Raw genomic sequence first — 22,281 nt, 5'->3', positions numbered from 1 at the left:
ACCATACTGAACTCCCAAACCCCTGCCAAATCCCTCCTTTTTTGTGTTCTCCAGACCAGTAAATGGTACCTGCAGCCACCTAGGTGCTTATACAGAAAACAGGACATCATCCTGGAAGCCCATTCTCTCTCATTCCCTTCAGTTTATTCTAATTCCAGTGCCTATTTCCTTGTTCTATCCTGTCATCACTCACCATTATTCCTTGTCTGGACCACTGAACAGCTTCTTAACTGCTCTCCCACTTCCACTTCCACTCTTGCCACTTCTGATGTATTATCCACTCAACAACCAGAGTTGTCTTCTTAAACATGAAAACTACCATAACCCAAACCATGCAGTGATTCCCAACTGCATTTAGGAGAAGTGACAAAATCCTTAGCATGGCCTAAAAGCCCATTATGGTCTTGCTCCAGCTCCGAATTCATCTCATGTCCCTTTCCTGTGCCCATCACACTCCACATATCCTCCCTCTACACTCCTCACTCCTGAAATACCACTTAGATACTCTGGCATTTTGTCAGTTCTTTAAGTGAACCACATTCCTGGTTCTCAGGGTCTGTCTGCACATGTGCTGGTTCTTTTAGAAATCTCTTCACCTTCTCTTTGCTTCACTAATTCCTTCACAGTCTACAGGTTTCAGCCAACACTTCCAAAGGGGCACATTCTCTAAAACCTTTCCCCTTCCACTCAATTAAGTTACTTTTACTCTTTCATAAATCTCTTTACTTTTCCTTTGGAGCACATACGCAATTTGTAATTATATATAGATGTAGCTCTATGTTGAGATAGGTAGAGACAGAGTTAAAGGAGATACTAGACATACAGGTATGTATCTCTGCTCCTAGACTGTAAAATCTTCAAGGGCAGGGATTATGCCTATTTAGTTCACAGCAGTATTTTCAGCTACTAGCATGTTCACTAATGAATAATGAAAAATTAATAACCACAAAAGTATTGATTAAAAAGTAGAAACGTAGTTATAATGTTTTCTATACCCTTTCTTCAGGATGTAAAGCTTGTTATACAGAGGTAATAACTACCATACAAGTTGCATCCACGCAAAGTCTTGGAGCGCTTAATTCCAAAATGTAATGGCAACATTACAGAGTGTCCCCTGAAAACAGTTACAAAAACCATGAAGATGGGGGAGGAGGAGGAGGAGCAGCTGTTTGAAGCACTTGATTCAATCAAAGCAGACACATGAGGGGGCAAGGAAAACACAGCAGGTGAGATCTTCCTCTACTACTGCTTGCTCCTTTTAGGGCCATTGAGCAATGTCTGGCCTGTTCATAGCTTGGAGCAGTCTCACGGAGCAGAGGTAAAAAAGGAATCCAGGACTACCAATATACCCAGCACACAAGGTGCCAAGATTCTGGAGAAAAGAGAATTTAAGAAAAATGAACGAGCTTTCTCAGTCTTTGTATTCAAGGCATTTGCTAAATCCAAAGCTAGACATTATAAAAGGGGAAACAGCAGAAAGCTGCTGCCAAGAGACTAACGTGCTAAGCGAGTTTCTGGCAATTTCACTTTGCTTGAGACCCAAAGTTTAACATCTACCATGGACAAAATGTCCTGGTAAATACCCCCAGCCTTCAGCTGAGACCCCAGTGGGCTATGCCTTACAAGTTAGGCAAACAAAAACAGACGAGACTGGGCCTCTCCTGCAATCTTAATTGTAGGCTAGCTCTAAATGAACAGCTTTATTTTACTGCCCCCCCATTAAATATTCTCTGAAGAAAGACAACAGCGTGCAAATACCCTGCAAACATTTAAATTCTTGATGACAGGTACAGGATAAATAATCACAAAGCATGATGGAAAGCAAACACAAATGACTAAAAATCATGTAATTAAGATACTACAATGATCAAAAAGTAATGAATTATAACTATAATTATTAAATTCCAGAATACAGATTAAAGATGGACAATTTTTCTGGATTCCTGGAAGCTGCAGAAAAAAATAAAAACAAAGTACAATAATTGAAATTTAAAAACCAGAAATGTTTAACAGAAGATTAAACAGCAAAAAGGGCTTGCAAAAGAGTGAAGTAGATCTTGACAGAAAAATTTTAATCATAAGCACAAAAGGGAAAGTAGAATTGAAAATACAAGAAAATGAACTTAAGTAACATGAAAAATGCATAAAACTACTATCATATATGCAACTAGAATCCCAAAAGAGAACAGAAAGATAATGAGGAAGAAATAAGAGCTTCAGAGATAGTCACTAAGTTTCTCTAAGCTGATGAATGATACCAAACCCCAGACCCAAGATGCACAATGAAACCCAACTAAGAAACATAAATATAATATAAAGAACACACTCTTAAAGCCCAGCACAGGGAAACTAATAAAAATCACATATAAAGAGAAAATCTTAAAAGCAGCCAGGACTGAGGAGGACTGGGAGAGGAGGCAATAATGGCAGATATAAATACATTATTAGGCCTAACTTGGAGTCTTGTGCCTAAGTATGAAACTCTGATAGCCTCTCTCACCCACTTTGCTACTGAGCCAGGTAAAGGATAAAAGCTTTGATAATGCCCTCTTACAGTATCATAATCGAAATGTTATGTTAATTTAGAGCAGAAGTCTGCTAGCCATCAATTGTAGCATACAAATTTTTTGTTTGGTTTGTTTTTGAAACCTGTCACCTTCGTTGTGAAGAATGAAAAGATCTGTATTGAAGTCTGTTGCTTCTCAGGATCCAAGAATGAACACAGAAGATGCATCCACTACTATGCATCAACAACATACTAATACATATTCATGATTTCACTTTCCAGGAACCCATGCCTTCTGAAGTGGAAAATAAAGTGAGTCATCATGCTGTGTCTACACGATCTCCCAATATGTGGAATGAAGTCTGCAACTATAGATATTTAACATTGAGCCCATTATAATTTCAAAGGATTTAGAAGTGTACTTTGATTTTTCCTAACTTAGGAAAGTATTCATTTGAGAAAAGGAACTCCAATGCAAAAGCTTAAAGGTTATTTTCTTTAAAGATAATCATCTAGCAGTCAAAGCTGACTTGAGTTATCTCTCTTACTCAAAAGAGACTTGGAAATGGTGGGACAGAAAAATAAAATTTAAAAACAGAAATGTCCTGTAACTTACCTTCTTTTCTTTTTCTTTTCTTTATTTTTTTTCTGGTACCAGGAATCAAACTCAGGACCTTGCGTTTGTCAGGCAGGTACAGCACTGCTAAGCTACATCCCTGGCCCACTTAGCTTTTCTCAAGTAGATCATGGCTGTAATGATGTGCTGCAAGTGACAACAGGCCTCCATTTGTTGGGATTTTAGACACTGTCTCAATGAATGAGAGCATACTAAAAGAATATGATTATAGTGTTCAAATGATTCAAAGAAATAAGAATTTTATGAGGGAGTGGGAATAAACTGACATTCACTGAAAGATTGACTACTCAGACCATTCAAATCTATAATATACATTAGCAACACTCCAGTATGCAGGTTAAGAAAAACTGTTGCTTATCTTCCCTGTCTTGACTTTTTAATTTAAAGAGACTGAGAGTATCTACTAAAGTCAACATTTTCAGTAGCTCCTGTGTAAAGGAAATCATCCGCTTCAGGAATGATACACATGATCAAGATTTGACTGATTGAGTAATTTAATCACCCTGGTCATGGTGACTGGTTTAGAAATGGACACATGGCTGGGTCACAGCCGAAGAGAATCAGTAGTGGACAATAGCGCCAGGAAGACTGGGAGAGAGGCATGCACACCCTTCAGTTAGACTTAAATCTAGAGATGGTGTAACCTGTTCCTCCACCTAAAATGGAAGCCAACGTAAAGATCAGAATGAAGAGATCTGAGACCCTGGGTCAAGGCATCCCAGAAGCCAGGTGCCCTGCATATTTATAAGCCAATATATTCCTTGTGTTGCTCGAGCCAGTATGAGGTGGGTTTTCTATCCCTATACTAACACGAGGCCCATAATATGCTCACTCTGGTGAAAGGCAGCCTTTTCAACAGGTACCAACTCGAGGTGCCTCAAAAGACTTCCTAGCTGGAAGCCCTGGTAAATAGAGCAGGCCAGCAACCAGATTATGCCTGGAGGGCAACCACTAACAAGGACCCATGCTTTAAAGAAAGAAAATCTCTAAATGGCACTGGCTTGGTGCAAAACTATATCTTACATCTGGTACGAGACCAGCTTCCAACAGTAAATAAAGGTAAGACCATTTGATTTCATTCTAAGTGACATATTCCCTGAATTTAACAGGCTACCAAATTTTTCAATTTTTTCTGATAATAATAAGTATATCTCAGAGAACTGCATTCAATTTTCATTAAATTTCCAAATGATTATAAATCAAATTATTGGGATAATATGCCTGGCTTGGGATTAAGCTCATTTGCAAGTATTCAGTTTCAGGTTACTTAATTCTCCAGTTACCTCCCAACTACCTTGGACAAGCCACAAAGCCTCCACATTTGGGTTAAAACTACTGCCAACAAAGAAATGATTGCTTCTCAGTAACTTAACAACTGGAATAATATTTTAAAGGCTTTCAAACTCTGCTGGCCAACTGCTCTTACTCTGGGTAAGACCAATGAGGCTGAACATCGACGGCCATCCCTCCAGGAAGCCTACAGCTTTTGGGGTGGGTTGATGTTGCTTGGTAGTGACTAAATGACACTTCAGAAGCACAAACTGGGCCAAACTTAACAGCCTGCTACATTAATAGGCTCAGCTCAGGTGTTTCTGGAGAAACAACACTAATGCAAAATGAGATGTAAAGAACCCACCAGCCTCGTGACTTCTGAGAGATCATTCACCTGTGCAGGTTTTTGCATCTGTAGTACACAAGAGTCAAATCATATGATCGTGTCCAGAATGAACTCTGGAGAAGTCTTGTGATCTGTAAGCCTTCATACTTGGAATCCTGTGCCTCCCAAGTAATGTTATCTGATATTCTGTCACTCCATTACGAAGTCAGTTAACATTAGTCATACTGCACTTTTGCAACTCTGTGGTGATTTTTGTATTCAAGTGTCAAACTGAGCTGAATAAAGTTTTTTGACAGAGTAAATCTTAGCTTGGAATTTGAATTAAGAGAAAGCTTACGCTAATGGTTAACTTTGGATTAATATTTATTTTACTAATGTTAGTTTTATATCACATAGTGATATTCTATTTCCCCCCAGGGAATTGTTTATACCATTATAACATTCTAGCAAATGTCATTAAATTCTAGACATGACACACTGCTAATGAATACTATTAAGTGTCTACTCAAAAACTAAATAAAAAGAAATATAACCTAAATATTCTTGGTGAAAATAAATGAATGGATCTTTTGGCTTGCTACCATATTATTTTCTTTCGCAGTGTATCTGATAATGACTGCTGACTTCAAGCAGTTTCAGTCCATGGCTGATGGTAATATGCAATAAGCATTAAGCACTGATCATAAAGCATGTCTTTTTTTTTCTTTTTCCATCTAGCTCAACTGCAATGATCTTTTGCAATAAGACTGATGGCAGTACTGATGTGAGTACCAGCTATAGACAGCCAGACAGGGCAGGAGACACCAAAGTAGATTAGGCGTGGATTTAAATTTGAATTCCAGCTTTCCAGCTGTGTACTGTTCCACAAGGTATTCTATCTCCGAGTCTCCACGACTCATCCTTATTTAAGCAGCCAATAAGAAGTATAATTCCCAGGTTGTTGAAGAGAATAAAGGAGAGGATTCTATATGTGAAGTAGATTCCAAAGTGCTTGGACCAATCTACAGAAATTGGCTCCCTTTCTCTTTCCTATTCTTCTGACCTACCCTTCTGAAGGCAAATGCCTTCAGAGCACCACTAAGAGAGAATGCAAAGTGGCAAAGGATCTTTCCTCAAAGCACAAATTAGCAGTAGAGCTGCTTTTTGTTTGAATTTATACTGTCTAGTAACTATTGGCATGGTTTCTGTGACAAGGCTAGTGTCTTAGTCCATTTTTTGTTACTATATAAAGTACCTGAGAACAGGTATTATAGCTTAGATCTAAAATATCCCCCGAAAGTCTAATGTGTTCAGAGGTGGAGCTTTTGGAAGGTGAGTAGATCAGGGGGGTGCTATATTCATTATTGGATTAATCCATTGATGAGTTCATAACTGAATGTGCTATTAGGAAGTGGGGTCTGGTTAGAAGGGGGTCACTGGCAGCGGGATCTGGAAGGGTATATCCTTATCCCTGGCTCCTTCCCCTCTCTCTTTGCTTCCTGGCTGTCAAAGAGTGAGCAACTTTTCTCCACCATGCCTTTATGCCATGATGCTTCTGCTTTGGAGCCAGTGGACCATGGACTGAATCCTCTGCAACTGTACCCAAGTAAACCTTTCCTTTAAGTTGTGGGTGAAAAGTACTGTGTCTTAGCAACAGGAAAGGTGACTAATACACCAGATAATTTATAAAAAACAGAATTTTATTTGGTTCATGGTTGTGGAGACTAGAAAGTGCAAGAGCATGGAGCTGGCATCTGTTTGGCAAATGATGAGGGCCTTCTTGCTGCATCAGAGCACAGTGCAGGGCATTACACAGCAAGAAAAACCAAGCTTGCCAACTTGGGTCTCTCTATATCTTCTTGGGCAGGCACCAATGCCATCATGGGGACTTCATCTTCATACCTCATTAATCCTAATATTATCCCAAAGGCTTCACTCCTAAATACCCTTTCACATATGACTTTAGGGACTAATTTTCCAAGGCATGAACTTTCAAGGACATATTGAAAAATGCAGCTAGAGAACACATGTGACTGATGGAGGTAAGGTATGAACAGACTTCATCATAGTTCCTCATTGGCCACAGGAGCACAAGCTTCCTTCTCTCGCCTCTGATTAAACATTTAGTTACATGGCCATTTTTTGAAGCAATGACACACTCGCAACAGTGGCAAATGTCTCTGACATGGTATCAGTGCCCTAGTTCTCACCTAGATTCTTTCCTGGGAAAGAAGGTGTGGTTGAGCCATACCACTTTACCATGCCTGTTTTAGTTCCTTGAGTGGTGGCTATATAAACCTGCTATTCATCCTGAGCTATGTCCAGCCTAGCTTCTCACTGCATGATGCTGAGAATCAGAGATTCCATAGGAAGGTAGGCCATGAGGATTAAGATGAGAAGAACCCACAACAAAACCTATTTCTCCAAGAGAACTTCCAATCAGCCTCCAGTTACCAAATATCAGTTGTGTGGACAAAGCAGAGTTCCAGACCTCTGCAGCACCTGCCTTGAGAGACTCAGGAAAAAGCTCTTGGCAAAGGTCTCCTTCTTGACCACTTTTCAATGCCTCGTCTGCAAGCTCAGACTTTCTGTGGCTACAGAAGCAGGGAGAGGCCCCTGGCAGCAAGAACATTTGAGCCCTTACAGCATCTCAGTGTTCTTTCTAAACAAGCATAGGGGGAACAATGCAAAATGGGGACAGCTTTGGAAGTCTTGTAGAATAGAAATGGAGCTTAGAAACCTCTTCCACACAGTGATTTTCAACTTCTAGAACCTGTGGCACTTCTCAGAATTGCAGGTGACTGGCACCACACCTACACATACAGACTGGAGATGCTGGGCAGAGGCCTGGGCATCTGTATGGTTTTCAATCTCCAAATCACCTCACTAGTAGCCATGGACTAAGCCAATGTTTCCCTCCCTTTGATTTGGAGATTTCAAACCATAATTATATCTCCATGAAAAGACGCTACGGTGTCAATATCCATTTGAAAGGGTTCTCATGTTCTTGCCTTTAGGGCTTTTCTGAGTGTACATTTCTGGGGTTGAAGGAAGATCAATTGTTAAAAGCTGACTCCACTTGTAGAATCAGGTGGTGGGGATCCTGTTTGCCACATCTCCTCACCTGGGATACTACTCCAAACTCAGGAGTTTTCTATCTTGAGCCTCATATAAACAAGTGTAAGTAATAAATATGCAATAATGACTAAGTTGTCAGTGAAATTGGACATGCATCACTAAATTTCTGGGAATAATGTTGCTAGACACATCCACATTCTTGGCAGAGTACTGGACCTTATCACATATAGATGATGCCATAGGAGCCACATATATTACTCTACTCATTAAACTCAAGGGACTACAGTAGATATACAAAAGGGAGCTTTAAAAGGACCCAGAGGGGGCTGGGGATTTAGCTCAGCAGTTCCAGCGCCTGCCTCGTAAGCCCAAGGTCCCAAGCTCGATCCCCAGTACCAAAAAAAAAAAAAACGAACTAGAGGACATACAATGCCAATCAAGAGCAAGTCTTTCCTTTATTTTCTCCTCACCGGGAGAGTCAGAATTTTAAACACTCAACACAAGTAAAAGACTTCTAAGTATGACTGGCTTCACATCTGTACTCCCTTTGTGACCAGCATTACAAATATCTAAGGGCAATGACAAAATACCACAAGCAGGATATTCAGTTGGTAATGACAAGACTATTATTATCACAATCATGCTCTCAATAGCATACTGCCCCCAATGGAAGCTCATTACAGACATTATTAACCTTTTAGCTTATTATTTGATTCTTTGGAACTTATGAAATAAAGTTTAAGCAAACTTAGAGCCCTACCAGAAAATGAATTACCTAATGTAACTATTTACCATAAACATACCCCCATAAAATCACTGTGCCCGTGCACTCAGTTGACAAATGTTCTATTTCTTAGGCATCAGGCAATGGTCTACGAGTGGGAAGTGCAACAATAAATAATAGATAAAAAAACCTTCACCCCTCATGAAGCTTTTATTCTAGACCTAGGAATCCAAATACTTAATGATTGTCATTTCATTTTCTTGCAGGGTATATTTACTATCATAAGTCCTCTTATCCTTTGATCACAAAATTCCTGAAGTATTAAAGCTGAAAGTATTTCCGCAGCTCTTCCCAAGACATGAGTTTCAGACAGGTGGGAAGAGACTCAGATCCCAGGTGGACTTGTAAACATGACCTCTGATGATTCCTTTACGTCTCTGAGCCTCAGTTTCCTCATTTGTTCAACAAGGACTGTATTAGAGCCTGACTCAAGCCCAGGAATTGAGGGACATTTGTAAATGCGTGGGGGGAGGAAAGGCATTCTGGTTGACACAGCAACTCCAGGGTCAGGAACGCGGAATATCCTGTGTGTCACAGGGTCATGGGGCTTGTGAGGGCTGAGATCGCTGACACTTCCTTCAGTGCCCTTTTCCGGACATCCTGCCATTCCATGCTTGTAAGAGTTGTCTAGAGAGTGTTGTGCTCCCTGATTTCTGTCCCTTGGTTCATGCAGTGGAGGCACCCTGGACGGGAGAACCATCTGCCACTATCCTCTCCTCTAAAGACCTTCACCTGGGTACACCAAGCAGCTTCTACTTATCATTCTAAAGCCACGGAAACTTTCAGAATTCCCCCCAGATTCTCTTCATGAAAGTCTTTTCATAGCTGAAGCTCAAATCAATAAAATTAAAATGATCATGTCAGCCAGATCTAAGTTCTACTAGGATCTAGCTATTTTGTCTAGCCATCTAGCTATCTGTATCACTTGAAACAAAAAGATATAAATCTTATTATGCGAGTTTTTCAGAAGATTTATAGCATTCTTCCAAAGCCTGAAGTAGATAATGCTAAAATATTTTACAAACAAGCCACTAATCCAGAGAAAATGGGCAGTTTGTGAGTAAAACAATGTGTGAACCAAATCAAACAGGTTAAGTAAGAAAATCTTAATACATAAACAATGTTAAAAGAGTTTATAATCAGCCCTCTCAAGTTGAGAGATATACATGAAAGAATGACTTTTCACCTTCTGCCAATTACATCAAAATATTACCTATTATCTTTGCATCATGTCCATGTATGGTAGCATTATCATATCTCTCTTTACAGTTCTTTAGTCCCTAACCTGCCCTAAGACACATATTTGGGTGGCTGCAAAATTATAAAATATACCTAGAGTCTCTTACTAAATTAGTGGCTCCCAAACTGTCCAATGAGGTACCCTGAGGTGCCAATGGGTATGGTGCTTCTGGATATTTCAAGTTTTGATGCAAAACATAGTGATGCTGGACATCGTTCAAACCACTAGGTCAGGGTAGTTCACACTTCCAGCATTAAGTTGAGCTACATGCCTTTTGATAATATCACAGCTTTACAAACCGCCCTTTCAGTGGATTACTGCAACAAAAAGCAACCACCATGCAAAATGAGGTGAAGTCTCATCTGATTCCAGGGTTGAGATATGCTATGCCCTAAAGAAACACACATGGTGTAATGAAGCAACTGCGGTCATCAAAGAATAGGGCCGAACTATTTTTTCTCCTTCATTTCATTGTATTATTTTTCAAATAGTTATTATGTTGTTAGAATATAAATACTCATACCCAACAGACTTTTCTTAATTTTAAAAATGGTTAGTTATCTCTTTAGGCCAGTGAGAAAAATGAAGGAGATGGCAATGATACCATGGCAATGATACCAGGTTTAAAAACCCTGACTGAAACCTCTTGGTGGAAGAGAAAGGATCCTTTTTCAAAGAGCAGATATTTGAGAAAAGAGACACACTCCTGGACCCCTCCTTGGGAAGCTGAAGCAGGAGCAAGAGCTGCAGTAGCCACTGCAACCATCAGAAGGGCAGGACCACTAGGACAGCAGCTCTCCAAGACACATAGCTGCTGCCACCTTTGCTTCTGTAAGCACAGAAGAAAGGATCACTGAACTATATGCTAAATACACCATAAAAGCTCCGAGTGTGTTTTTGGTCACTAGGCTGCAATTCATCATTAGGACTTAAAGTGTGGCTCTTCCGAATAAATCACTAGGATACAAGGTATCAGCTTTCTGTACAACATCAGTGATGTTATTTTAAGTCCCTTTCAGCCCTTTATATTCATTCATCTTCAACTTACCTACCTGAGGTGCTCACCATATTGTAAGATTAGGTGAGAGCTTCAATATGAGCCAGATATCTTAATTATAAAGAGGAGGCTTCAGCATCCTTATTCCACTCTGGGCTGGTATTTGACTGATAGGTATCAAAAAAAAGGAGGGATAAAAGTAACTTATTTCTTATTAGTTTAAGGAGAAAAGTAGAAAGGACATAGTGAAGAAATTAGGTGTCACTTTGGCTGTGTCATCCTAATTAACATTGCCAACGAGGGACAGATACCATGTGCCTGTGGATGAGACACCCAGATCAGAACATGTCATCCCATAGGGTGACTTCATGCTAAGAATACATAACCTGAATCCAATCATGAGAATTTCTCATCTAACCCAGAGAATATTCTTTAAAAGAACAAAATGTTATGTGGCTCAAAAGCATCATTTTCATAAAAGACAAACTATGAAAATGTTTCAGATTAAAAGAACATAAAGACATAATAACTAATTGTAATACCAGATTCTGGCAATGGACAGGAAAAATGCTATAAATGTCATTATGAAATCAATTTACAGAACTGGAATAAAGGTAGTACATCAGAAAAATTTAAATGTTAAAATTACTGATGTTGACACCTACAATATTGCTCTGTAAGAGAATAGCCTAAGAGGAAATACATACTGCACTACTTAGAGGTAAAAGTCTGTGAGGTATGAACTTATTCTCAAGTAGTTCAGACAACAATATTACAGTTATTTATTTTCATGTATATATAGAGGGGGAGCACAGGGAGAGAGAAAGAGCACAAATGAAAAGCAAATGACACAAATAGTTAACAACAGGTCCATCTGGGTGAAGGTATATGAGTGTTTGCACTAGTCTTATTTTTGCAAATTTCCTATAATTTGACATTATTTCTAGAGAAAGCATTTTTAAAAAGTAAAGTATGGTGTGTACTATATCTGGATGCAAGAAGCCAATTGCTTAAGTAACTAAGCAGGATACTTGCACCAAGGATCAAGAAGGTATGCATCAGAAACCTTTGGTCTTGTGATGAGACACTCGCTATGAATCCACAGTGTGAGGGCACCAAGCGCACAGAAGTGGTTCTTAGGCACCAGGCTGCTAAAGGCAAAGGAGCTATAATACATGGCATGCAGAGTTAGTGCAAAGGATGGAAGAGGTCAAGCCTGAAACACAGCAGCTGAAGGCAGCCTCACTGCTGAGGTTTGCCACAAGGAAGTGAAGACATGGAAGAGAAGTTGGTGACATTTAGGGTGCTTCTGCGGGCGGGCCCCCCACACTGAGCTCCCCTCATAATCCTGGTTGGCAGACATGGAGCCTAGGGTTCCTGTTTGCTCCCCAGCAATCCCAGAAGACAGATCCAGGTGGACTATGAACCATACTGTGGGACGTAGGTTCAGGCTGAAACCTCTTTCCTGCCTGGGGAACCTCCAGCCCCCAGAGCCATACTCAAAGGACAGAAGTTTATTCTTTTAGAGGTGTCCGTAGATTTCTTTACAGGGTGTGAATAAGAATGATTTTCATCTTATATCAAACAAACTGGAGCCCAGGACACAGAAAATGGACATCTGGACTTAAAAGATACTGGAAGCTCATTAGAGTTCACCAAGATAATCACTATACACTCTCCAAGCATTTGGCCGAAGCACCATTTGGATACTGGTTCCTGTAGTCCTTCCTTCCAGGATGGGCAGGAGGCTCCTCTTCCTGCTCCTGAACCTCATGTCTCATGCCCTTTCTCAACTTGTACCAAAACTGTAAGATCCTCCCTGCCTGCGCTTCTGTGCCACCCCTTGAAGATGACCCTGGGCCTTCCTACATCTCCCACAATGTCTGCTCATGCCTACAGTCAAGCTAATCTGTGTTTAATTAATTAACTTATGAAAAAGTAATTGAATTCTTCCAAGCATGCAAGTTGGGAGAGGAAAAGGAAGCACTGATCGGTGATTGCTTTTTCCATTTAGAATAGTACAAAAGTTTGTATCACGTTAGTTAATACTGATGACAGTTTATGCATGGCTCCTACGTTCAAGGTATTGCCCAATCATTACTCGATCCTTAGGACTCCAAAAGGTATCGTTCACTTCCTTTTTCAAATAAACAAATGAAGTGCAGAGGGGTAAACTGTGAAGCAGATGAGAGGAAGAGAAAGTCTGGAATGCTAGGGACATTCATGTTTAAGGGGTAGAAAGGAAGACTATGTAGAAATAGCCAGAAAAGTACTACAGGAGCTTATTATCACATTATTTAGCCAAGGGAAGTGAGAATTTCAAGGACAGTGGTCAAAATGCCAAGCGCTGGAGAGAAGTCAGGGAATATTTAACATGCATAATCTGTGTATTTTTCCACTCTCAGTTGCTGTAACCAAATATCTGAAGTTGCGTACTTATAAAAAAAAAAAAACAGGTTTATTTAGCTCACAGTTCTGGAATTTCAAGGGATGGCGCCAGCATCAGCTCAGCTCTGGTGACGATCTTATGGCAAATGTTGTACTGTCAGGAGCGTGTGCAAGAGGGTGAGACAACAGTGCCAGACAGGAAACCAGAGAGGTCAGGGCATGAGCAGGCAGGAGCTAACCAAGGGGTCCCACAAGAATTATTTTAATCCCTCCCCAAGGCACACACTCAATGATCCAAGGACTCTCATTAAACTCCACCTCCTAAATGTTCCATTACCTCCTAACATCAGGAAACCAAGGACCAAGCTATCAACACGTAAATCTTTGGGGGGACAAAGCCATCCAAACTATAGCAATGCAGTACTGATTTGCAAATATAAAAATAAAAAGTAATCTTTGATTATGGTAAGATGAACGCTGAGACTACAACATACAGTACAGACTTCAAGGGAAGAAAAGTTAAGTGACCACGTAACACAAAAACAACCCAGGTGACCCACATCATTATGGTTTAGATCTAAAATGTCTCCCCAAAATCTCCAGTGGCCAGAAATGGGGCTTTTGGAAGGTGAATGGATCATTCAGACACTATCCTCGGCAGTGGATTCATCTCCTGATGCATTCATAGCTGCATGTGCAGTTAGGAGGTCTAAAGAGGCGGGTCACTAGCGTGCGACCGAGGAGGTGAGCTCTGATCCTGAGCCCTCCTCTCTCTCTGCTTCCTGGCTGCATGGGTTCAGCAGCTTTCCTCAGCCAGGCCCTTCCCTATGCAGTTTCTGACTTAGAGCCAGCCAACTGTGGACTGAAACTGTGAGCAAAAATAAACTGTTCTTCCTTTGAGTTGTGGGTGTCAGGTATTTTGCCACAGCACCAGAAGAGTGATAAATATCCATATGTGCTTAATTAATCCATGCCCAGGCACAATCCTTATTCCAGTGTTAGGTCATGACTCAAATGAAAACAGATCTGAGTTTTCTAAGGCTATAGGTAAATATTTTCATTCACTTTTCTACAAAAAGAGAAAGAAAAGAAAAGAAAGTTCAAAAAAATTCCATAAAGTCTAATGATATAAGTCACATATTAATTTATTCTTTTCTTCCCCTTGTCAAGACCTCTCTCTTTGGCAGGTATCCTATACGCTTCAAACAAAGTTGCTATTCACATGTTTTATAAAGTTAGTAAACACATTTCAACAAGTAGTCCTGGCTGCAAGCTTTTATGATACACAAGATTCTGGTTTTCTAGCATTCCCATCAATTCTGTTGAACATTTTTCTAATTAATTCCTTTTTGGCTCAAGTTAGTCTAGATGATTTTTGTTTCTTGAAACCAAGAATGCTAAATAATATTCCACATTTTATTTTGCTAATAAGTAAAGTTTTGAAAATTAACCCTCATTCATATAGTTAATTAGCCATCTTAAAAGAAGATTTCCATTTTAATAAATAGGAGAAAAAAGGCCAGAACTTCAAGGTAGAAGTTACTTCTTTAAAGGGAACATTGCTCTTTGAAAGCAACACACTCTTTTTCTCATTTCTCTGTGGATGGCTGAGACCTTCGGTAGAGACCTGTGTCCCAATCCAAGACCTGGTAGCTGGTAACCACAGAGCCCACAGAGATCCTAGCACACAGTAAGCCTCACTGTGTATCTAGACAGTTGAAAATATACAGTACTTTATTAAAACGTTTGAGTGTAATCCTTAAGTAATATTTCTGATTAGTGTGTATTTTTAATGAACGTTAGAAAAGAATTTAAAGTATCAACTTGGATTAGAAATTTCTTAGTAGAAGAGATGAACTTTATGAAGGGAGGACTAGACTCTGATTATGTTTACAAGGTTCACAAATAACACTGAGCTATGCACTTCCTGAAGGTTTATAATTCTTCCTCTGCTCTGTATTTTTCATCTCAGCCCAGAGCTCACAAGGCAGCTCCCTCACATTTCTGCCTGCCCTCCATCTCAGCTCGCAGAATCCTGGCTGTGATTCCAGCTTCCTTTTCAATGCTTCAAGAAAGATACTGCATCATGGGTCAGAACCTTGGAGTAGAAAGAAAACTGCTTCAAAACTGCTTTCAAAATTGCACTCTTTCAAAATTATAGCATTATTTGCACTTTCAGAGCCATGCTTCTCCATGAGAGAAGGTTTAATTATGATGAGGGAGAAAAAAGCAAAAAGACTAAAGTGGCTAGCTTCTTATGAGCAATCATATCAAGCCCTGGAGTCTGTCAGGCCCTCTGCTTGTGAAAGAACAAACATTTCTGCTCTTAATCATAAAATAATTTTTTAAGTGTCATACAAGTATTTCTGGATGAGCAATAAGATCCTATTATCTTTGCTGAAGAAAAACAGGTGAGGAAGTGAATAATTCTGAATCAGATTTTAACTTCAAAAATAGACAGCAATAAGAACAGGGATAATAAGGTCTAAAATTAAATCCAGATGATCTTACCAATATAAATATGGTTTGTTTTTATCACTGTATATTAAATGACAGATTTATTTATTTTTAAATAAAAAATGATTTAAAAATCAAGGCAAGGAGAAATAAAGCTCAAAAAATAAAAAAATCTCTAAATCATAGAATGCTTCTTATTTTTTTCTTATGAAAGAGCAATATCTTCATAAAAGGAAGCACTTTGACTTTCTATTTACTTTTCATTGTAATAAAGTACACATAAAGTAAAATTTACCATCGAAACCATTGTAAGTGCACAACTCAATAGCGTTAAGTACATTCACAGTCAGTTTGCTAAGTATATTCATTGATGTGCAGCCAACACCAGAACTTCTTCATCTTGCAAAACTAAACCCTACACCCACTGAACAAGTCCCCCTCTGTCCCCTACCCACCAGCGTCTGACAACTTCCCTTCTATTTTCTGTCTCTATAAATACTCTAGATACCTCATATAAGTGGAATCACACAGACTGTGTCCTGTTATGTCTGGCACAATGTCCTCAAAGTTCATCCAGATTGTAGTAAGTATCAGAATTATTGTCCTTTTTAAGGCTGATTATCATCCCAGTGTTTGGAGAGAACATTTTTTTCATAATCCATTCATCTGAAAAAGACTTCTCAGGTTGCTTCTCCTGTTCTTTGACTTAAACAACTGATTTAACTAAGCAAGCCCTAGTGCTGGAGTGAGACTTCCTGGGTTCAAATCCTTCCCCTTCATGGTGGCACAGAAAATAAAAAGTTAAAAAAAAAAAAAGACAGCAGCTGAGGGAAGAAGGTAGGCACACTGTCAAGCAAGGCAAATCAAAATGCCTGCAGCGATCGGGTCCAATGAGCGTTTCCAGATAGCAGAAACTCATCCAAACATTTGTTTGTGCCTATGAATATGAAAAGTCATATGCTAGATGGTAAAATGTAGAGATCATATCTCCTTCAGGGATAGGAATGGTGAAAGGATGGAATCTAACAAGTAAATAATTATAAACAATGGGGAAAACAGGCAAAAGAGGCACAATGGCCAGACCAGCCTAGGCTGGGGCTTAGGAAAGGCTCCTCCCCTGACAATGCTGCCCATGAGTGGGAAAAAGCAAGAGAAGCCCTAGACATGAGAGGCTGAAGAGCAGGCTTGGACACTTGAACCTAATTCCCTGCACAGGGAATCTGAATAAGCAGAGCCATACAACAGAATATGAAAGACATGAAACAAGGCCTAATCAAGTACCAACAGGAAGTATCAACAAGAAGTACTAACAGGAAGATGTGAAAACTGGACAGAAAGTGTGTGTCACTGACTATGCATTCTGGCACCAGTATGAACCTTCTAGTGCAGCCTCAAGGGTGGAAAACAAACTATGGCTCCGGAGTATAAATCAGAATCGAGGTGGTCAAAGCTGACACTCACTAAAAGCTTGCAGACTTTACACTGCACCTCATTCTAAGAAATGAAAATATCTTAAAAGTAAAATATATATAAAAGAAGCCCACTTCCTCAGACACAAACTGTTCTACTGATTATCTGCCTTTTCAAATATGCCGAGTTACTACAGGATAGTTTTATGATATTATGGACAAGCACTAGCTAACAATGGGAATGAGTTCTGAGAAATGCATCAAAAGGGAATTTTATGGAGCAAACTTACACAAATTTTGAAGGCTGCAATGTCCCTCACTGATATAATCTCATGGGACAACCATTACTGTGAATGGAAATGTCTGCAGGCAGCACATAGCTGCATTTACACCTGGTTCATTTTCAAGAAGACTGGATCAGTGACCTTTTTATGATATGTGGTAGATATTGCTCCTGAGCTTGCAGAGCTACTAAGAGCCTACAAGGTGATGTGTCTACAGAACCTTGATTTCCAGACACTGTGGAAGAGGTGGATGATCAACTGAGAAAGCAAAGTCTGCTCTCTGTTTACAAGACCATCTTGCAAACAGAAATGACAGAGACTCAGGCATGAGACATCTCTTTACTCACTTTCCACCTTTCATTCATTCATTCCCTCACTCACTCATACATTCATTCCTTTACGAGGTGCCTCACAGAAGCCAGGTCCTGGTTCTCAGGACTAAGCAATGTCTACAGAGGAAAGCTTCCCTCTCTCAGCTTCCCCAAAAGCTGTGGAGATGAGTTTTGAAAGATGAGTAGTTTTCTAAGGAGCTACAAGAAGAATGTATTCCAAGCAGAAAGAAGAATGTGGAGATAACACAGCTTCACATGGGGGAGGAGTGGGCTAGAGAGGGCCCAGGAAGGTGGAGACCTGAGCAGGTGGCATCAAAGCACAGGGAGGGGAAGGGACAGCCCTGAGACAGCAGCACATCTCTTCCTGACAGGAGGAAGGGAATTAAGATGTGGAAATGTGGAAGCATTCAGGGTAGGGAGCAGCAGAAAATATATCAATGAACTGTGACAAGCTACTGAATAAAGATAAATATATGGTGGGTAGCAATTAGCTGAGGAGGAACCGTACTGGGACAGGCTCCATGAAGGATGTGTTTAGGACACAAGGGTATCCCAATTGCAAAACTTTCATGGCCTAGCACTATTGAGTTAATTAACAATTAACTATTATTGATTAACAATAAACTATTATGAACATTATTGATATTATTATTAATTATTATTAATAATTGTATTATTTTTAATAATTATTATTAACTATTATTAATATTATTGATTAACAATTAACTATTATTAACAATTAACTTATTATTGAGTTAATTAACAATTAACTCCTGATTGCAAAACTTTTGTGGCCTAGCACTATTGAGTATTTGAATCAAACAACTCTCTTGCCTCTCTTGCCTCTCTTGCCGTCATTACTAAGCCCATGCAATGTGCAGCATCTGCTGACCAGAGGGAGAGCACTGCTATTCATCTCTTCGTAGGTGACACCTGAGTTTCTTGTGGGCCTGGGGAGGGTCCGCTGCTGCAGGACATTCAAACTCTGACTCCATAAAAGTAAGAAATAGTTCCTGGAAAAAGATGACGGCCCTAACTCCCCTGGATGGCCCTTGGCTCCCTGGCACTGTCCCCTGCATGTGTGCTGAGATTCAACAGCATTGTGACAGTCACTCAGATCCAACATACACTGTGCAGCCTTACGCTTCTGCCACCCAAGCACGTTATTCTAAGAACCTAACTTCAGAATATAAATCTCCTCTAACTTTGCATTTGCCGAGTAGAACTTAATCAGCTTTAGACTATCTCCCTATTTTTCTAAGTTTATTTTGATGCTTTTCTAACATTATGTCAAGGTTTTAACATTGTTCTCTTCTCCTCCACCCAAGTCAAAAACATTTTGTCAAGGTTGCTCATTTTTCTATTTTTAGTCAATCAAACATAGTTCCTTTTAAAACTCCACATACTCTGTCATCTAGTACAACACAGTTCAAATGCTCTGACTCCCAGTCTTTTATCTTGATCATGGTAAAGCATGAAGAAAACCTCCACAGAAATTTGTTAAATAAAGAGAGAAGGCAAAGGCCTCGTTTCAAGGACAAATGTGCATCTGGAGCACAACTAACCTGTCTTCATTTTTAAGTCAACTGAGTCATTTCTAGAGAGAACTATGAAAGGAATTGCTTCGCTGAATATAGGAGCCATATCCATACCTTCCCAATTTACATTGTTGCACTGCAACATTAATGATCCCCTCAAGGTTTTTCTTTTGTTTTTTGTTATGTTTTTTTAAGTTTAGTCTTGCCAGGTATAATAAATACCTTTCTGCAAAGAATCTCAAAATTATTGGTTCCTAAGAACAGAACTGAAACAATATTCCAGAGATTTATATCTGTTCGCCCACTGAAACCAACCACATAATCCATCAAGGTGCTCCTCTCAAAGAATTCTAGGAAATGTACTTCTGAGATGTTGTAAGTTTAAAAAAAACTCATTGTTTAATTTTCTAAACCATTGTATTTAAATAAATATTTTGTAGCATAGCCAAAATTGTTCTAACCATTTGATTACAGGGTACTGTATTTTAGAATGATTAATATTTTGTCCTAACTTGCAAAAAAGGACAAAAATGCTGCTTTCAATGAACACTTTTTATAAAAAAAGAATTATGTAGCTCTTGTAGCTGTTATTGATTTAAGTCATTTGCCACCCTGAGAAGAGATAAATACTTTAAAAAGTTGGCAAAATTAAATGTAGATTACAGTCTTTTAAAACCGAAAAAGAGGATTCAAAGCTAAGTAACTGTATTACTTGGAAAAAGTAAAGCTATCTTGAAATAAAAGCGTGTCATTAATCCAACTATTGAAAATAAAATGAAATTTAGCATATTTCGAATATACCCAGAGTACTGAATAAAACAGATGCACTTACCTGGAAGTACAAGCAAAGGTCTGAACGGCTACATCATTCCCGCACTGAGTACCAACTGTCCTGGCCTTCTCCTTGATCAGGAATCTAACTAGAAGGGGAAAAGTCAAGTGACACCACAAAGTGATCAAATGTTTCATGATTCATGAAAGTCTTACTCCCCCAAAGCAAGTACTTTCCCCTCTCTACTTGAATGAGTAAAATGAAAAAATACTTGTTTCAAAATTTAAAAATCAAAGTTTTAACAAGCGAAAGCCGCGCAGAAGACTGAGAAGGCAAGCGGAGCGCTTCCACGTGGAAAAGAACAAACAACAAACAAATAAAAGCTAACCTCGCCAGAAGGAAGCGCGCCCCGTGCCAACCGCTCCAAGTGGCACGTCTGCTCCCGAGGCTGTGACAGCGCCCGAGTCGCGCCGGCTTCCAGGGCGGGAGTCCGGAGGGAGGCGCTGCCGCTCGCCTCGCTGCAAGGACCGGGCTCAACGCCACCACTTAAAAAAAAAGCCATAGAATGCAGTGTTGAAAATAGAAAATCCTCACGTAAGCTTTCTCCAGGGAAGGGAGGAGTCCCCACGCTCGGAAAGAGGAGGCGGCCAGGCGCGCCCGCCCCTGGGCAGCCCGCCCAGCGCACCGTGCACCCCGCCGGTCCCCGGCAGCGCAGCGCGCAGCGGGGCGGGACAGCGCCAGCCGCCCTGGCGCCCGCGCTCCACTGGGGTCGCTTCCCGAGGAACAGCAGCTCCGGGAAGACAGTGGTCTGGGTCCCGCTGGGTGCCACCGCTGTCGGGCTACCTGAGGGGCGGGCTTGCAGCGCTCCAAGCTCATTTTATTCCAGCGAGAGACCCTGCAGGGGACAGGAGTGGGCACCACACCGCGCTGTCCCTGCCAGAGAGGACTTTCCTTGGAGGAAATAGATGTGTGGCTAAGATGAAAGCAGAATGGGAAAGGGGTAAAGGTAGGCCACTCTGGAATGGAAGGCCAGTGGGAAATACTGTGAGAACAGATCGAACTACCTGTTTGTTACCTGTGTTAATAACCCTGTCTTCATTTAACTCACACAGAGCCCACTTGCCCAGGAGTTTTAGCGATTTTTATCCCATCTGTCCTTATAACCCAGGAATATGTGTGTGCATACACACGCCGTTGCTTCCATTTCATTTGCCGGAGTAATAGTGTCCCTCAGGATTTGAACAAGCCCCAGGGCAAAGGCAGGTGAGCCTCTAGGTCTGTAGGCGCTGGTCCCTGAGTCGGGGCGCCTCCCGGGACTGAGGTGAAGGGTTTCTCCAGCTCATTGGCATCAGCCAAGTCAGTGGCCCTGGAAGGTGAAGTAGAGAAGTGTAGAGTCTGTTTTTCATCCACACTGTCTTCCCCTAATTCAACGTGGGGTTAACCCTGAGGTGGGTTGTCACTTGCCTGGGGCCCCCCTCGGGTCCTGGCGGTGCTGCCTCCTTTGGCTGGCTCTCACTGCCTTCTTCTGCCTCTGCCAGGCTAATTAATCTATGACTAAATGGAATTGCAGTTAGCAGGGAGGCACCAGTGTCAACGTGGAATAATCACTTGGACCTGACTCTGAATTGTTTTCCATCCTTGACAACCAATAATGTTACTTCACAGCCTGTAGGCCAAGAGTTGAAATAAATTTATAATTTGGCTTCCAATCAAGCTCTCATTTTCATTTTCAATCACTTAAAGTTTCTTCTCTCTTTTACCATGCAGAGGACAGCTTTGGAGGCCCAACCACTGGCATGGCCTTTATTGATATCCTTACTGAATATTCACTGCCATCTAAGTAGAAAGGGAGCAATCTCCATAAACCAAAAACCAAAATCATATTTGTTTTAATAATGAAAACAGACCGTTAGCTCATAGGCGCCATACAATCAATAACCTAACTTTACTTCTCACTGCAGCAACTTGAAGAGAAATGTTTATAGCCTTTTCATCTCCAGGCACAGTAGCCCACAGTCATCCAGCTTTGAGAAACCTACAGAACCAAACTGCATGTTGGAGGTAAAGGATAGCTCTGCTTCTCCCTTTTCTAGTGAAAGAACTCATTAAAACTCTGCTGCTGGGCTCTGGGAAACACACATCTCCTTAGTAGTTCCAAGCCTCGTGTTCTTCCAGAGGGATCATATCAGCTACTAGAGGAAAAGGAAAAATACAGGAAGGCAGAACCACTGGCAAAACCCTCTTAGCAATCAGGGTGAGAGA

The 22,281-nt window shown here is 40.5% G+C and overlaps 1 protein-coding gene across 7 annotated transcripts in view; it reads right to left on the bottom strand.

Moving 5' to 3' along the window:
* The window catches only part of Csgalnact1 (chondroitin sulfate N-acetylgalactosaminyltransferase 1), a 316,784-nt gene that overhangs the window by 146,005 nt on the left and 148,498 nt on the right, over window positions 1-22,281 (bottom strand). For 2 of the 7 annotated variants that reach the window (XM_087216876.1, XM_013073453.3), the window contains exons 2-3: window positions 20,408-20,564; window positions 20,080-20,167 (exon numbers count right to left, since the gene is read on the bottom strand). The exons of 1 other annotated variant lie outside the window; for it this stretch is intronic. The gene's annotated coding sequence lies outside the window, so the exon portion shown is untranslated. Of the gene's footprint in view, window positions 1-3,122; window positions 3,270-20,079; window positions 20,168-20,407; window positions 20,628-22,281 lie in introns of those variants that run through there. 4 more of the 7 variants (XM_087216875.1, XM_087216877.1, XM_013073454.3 and 1 more) reach the window with 4 other exon arrangements.

The sequence above is a fragment of the Heterocephalus glaber genome, unplaced genomic scaffold, assembly GCF_053883595.1.
Source record: "Heterocephalus glaber isolate CG9 unplaced genomic scaffold, H.glaber_assembly_v1.0 deba00001460, whole genome shotgun sequence".
Lineage (NCBI taxonomy): Eukaryota > Metazoa > Chordata > Mammalia > Rodentia > Bathyergidae > Heterocephalus > Heterocephalus glaber.
Note: the sequence above shows the minus strand (reverse complement) of the source record. Positions and strands in the feature narration are given on the sequence as shown.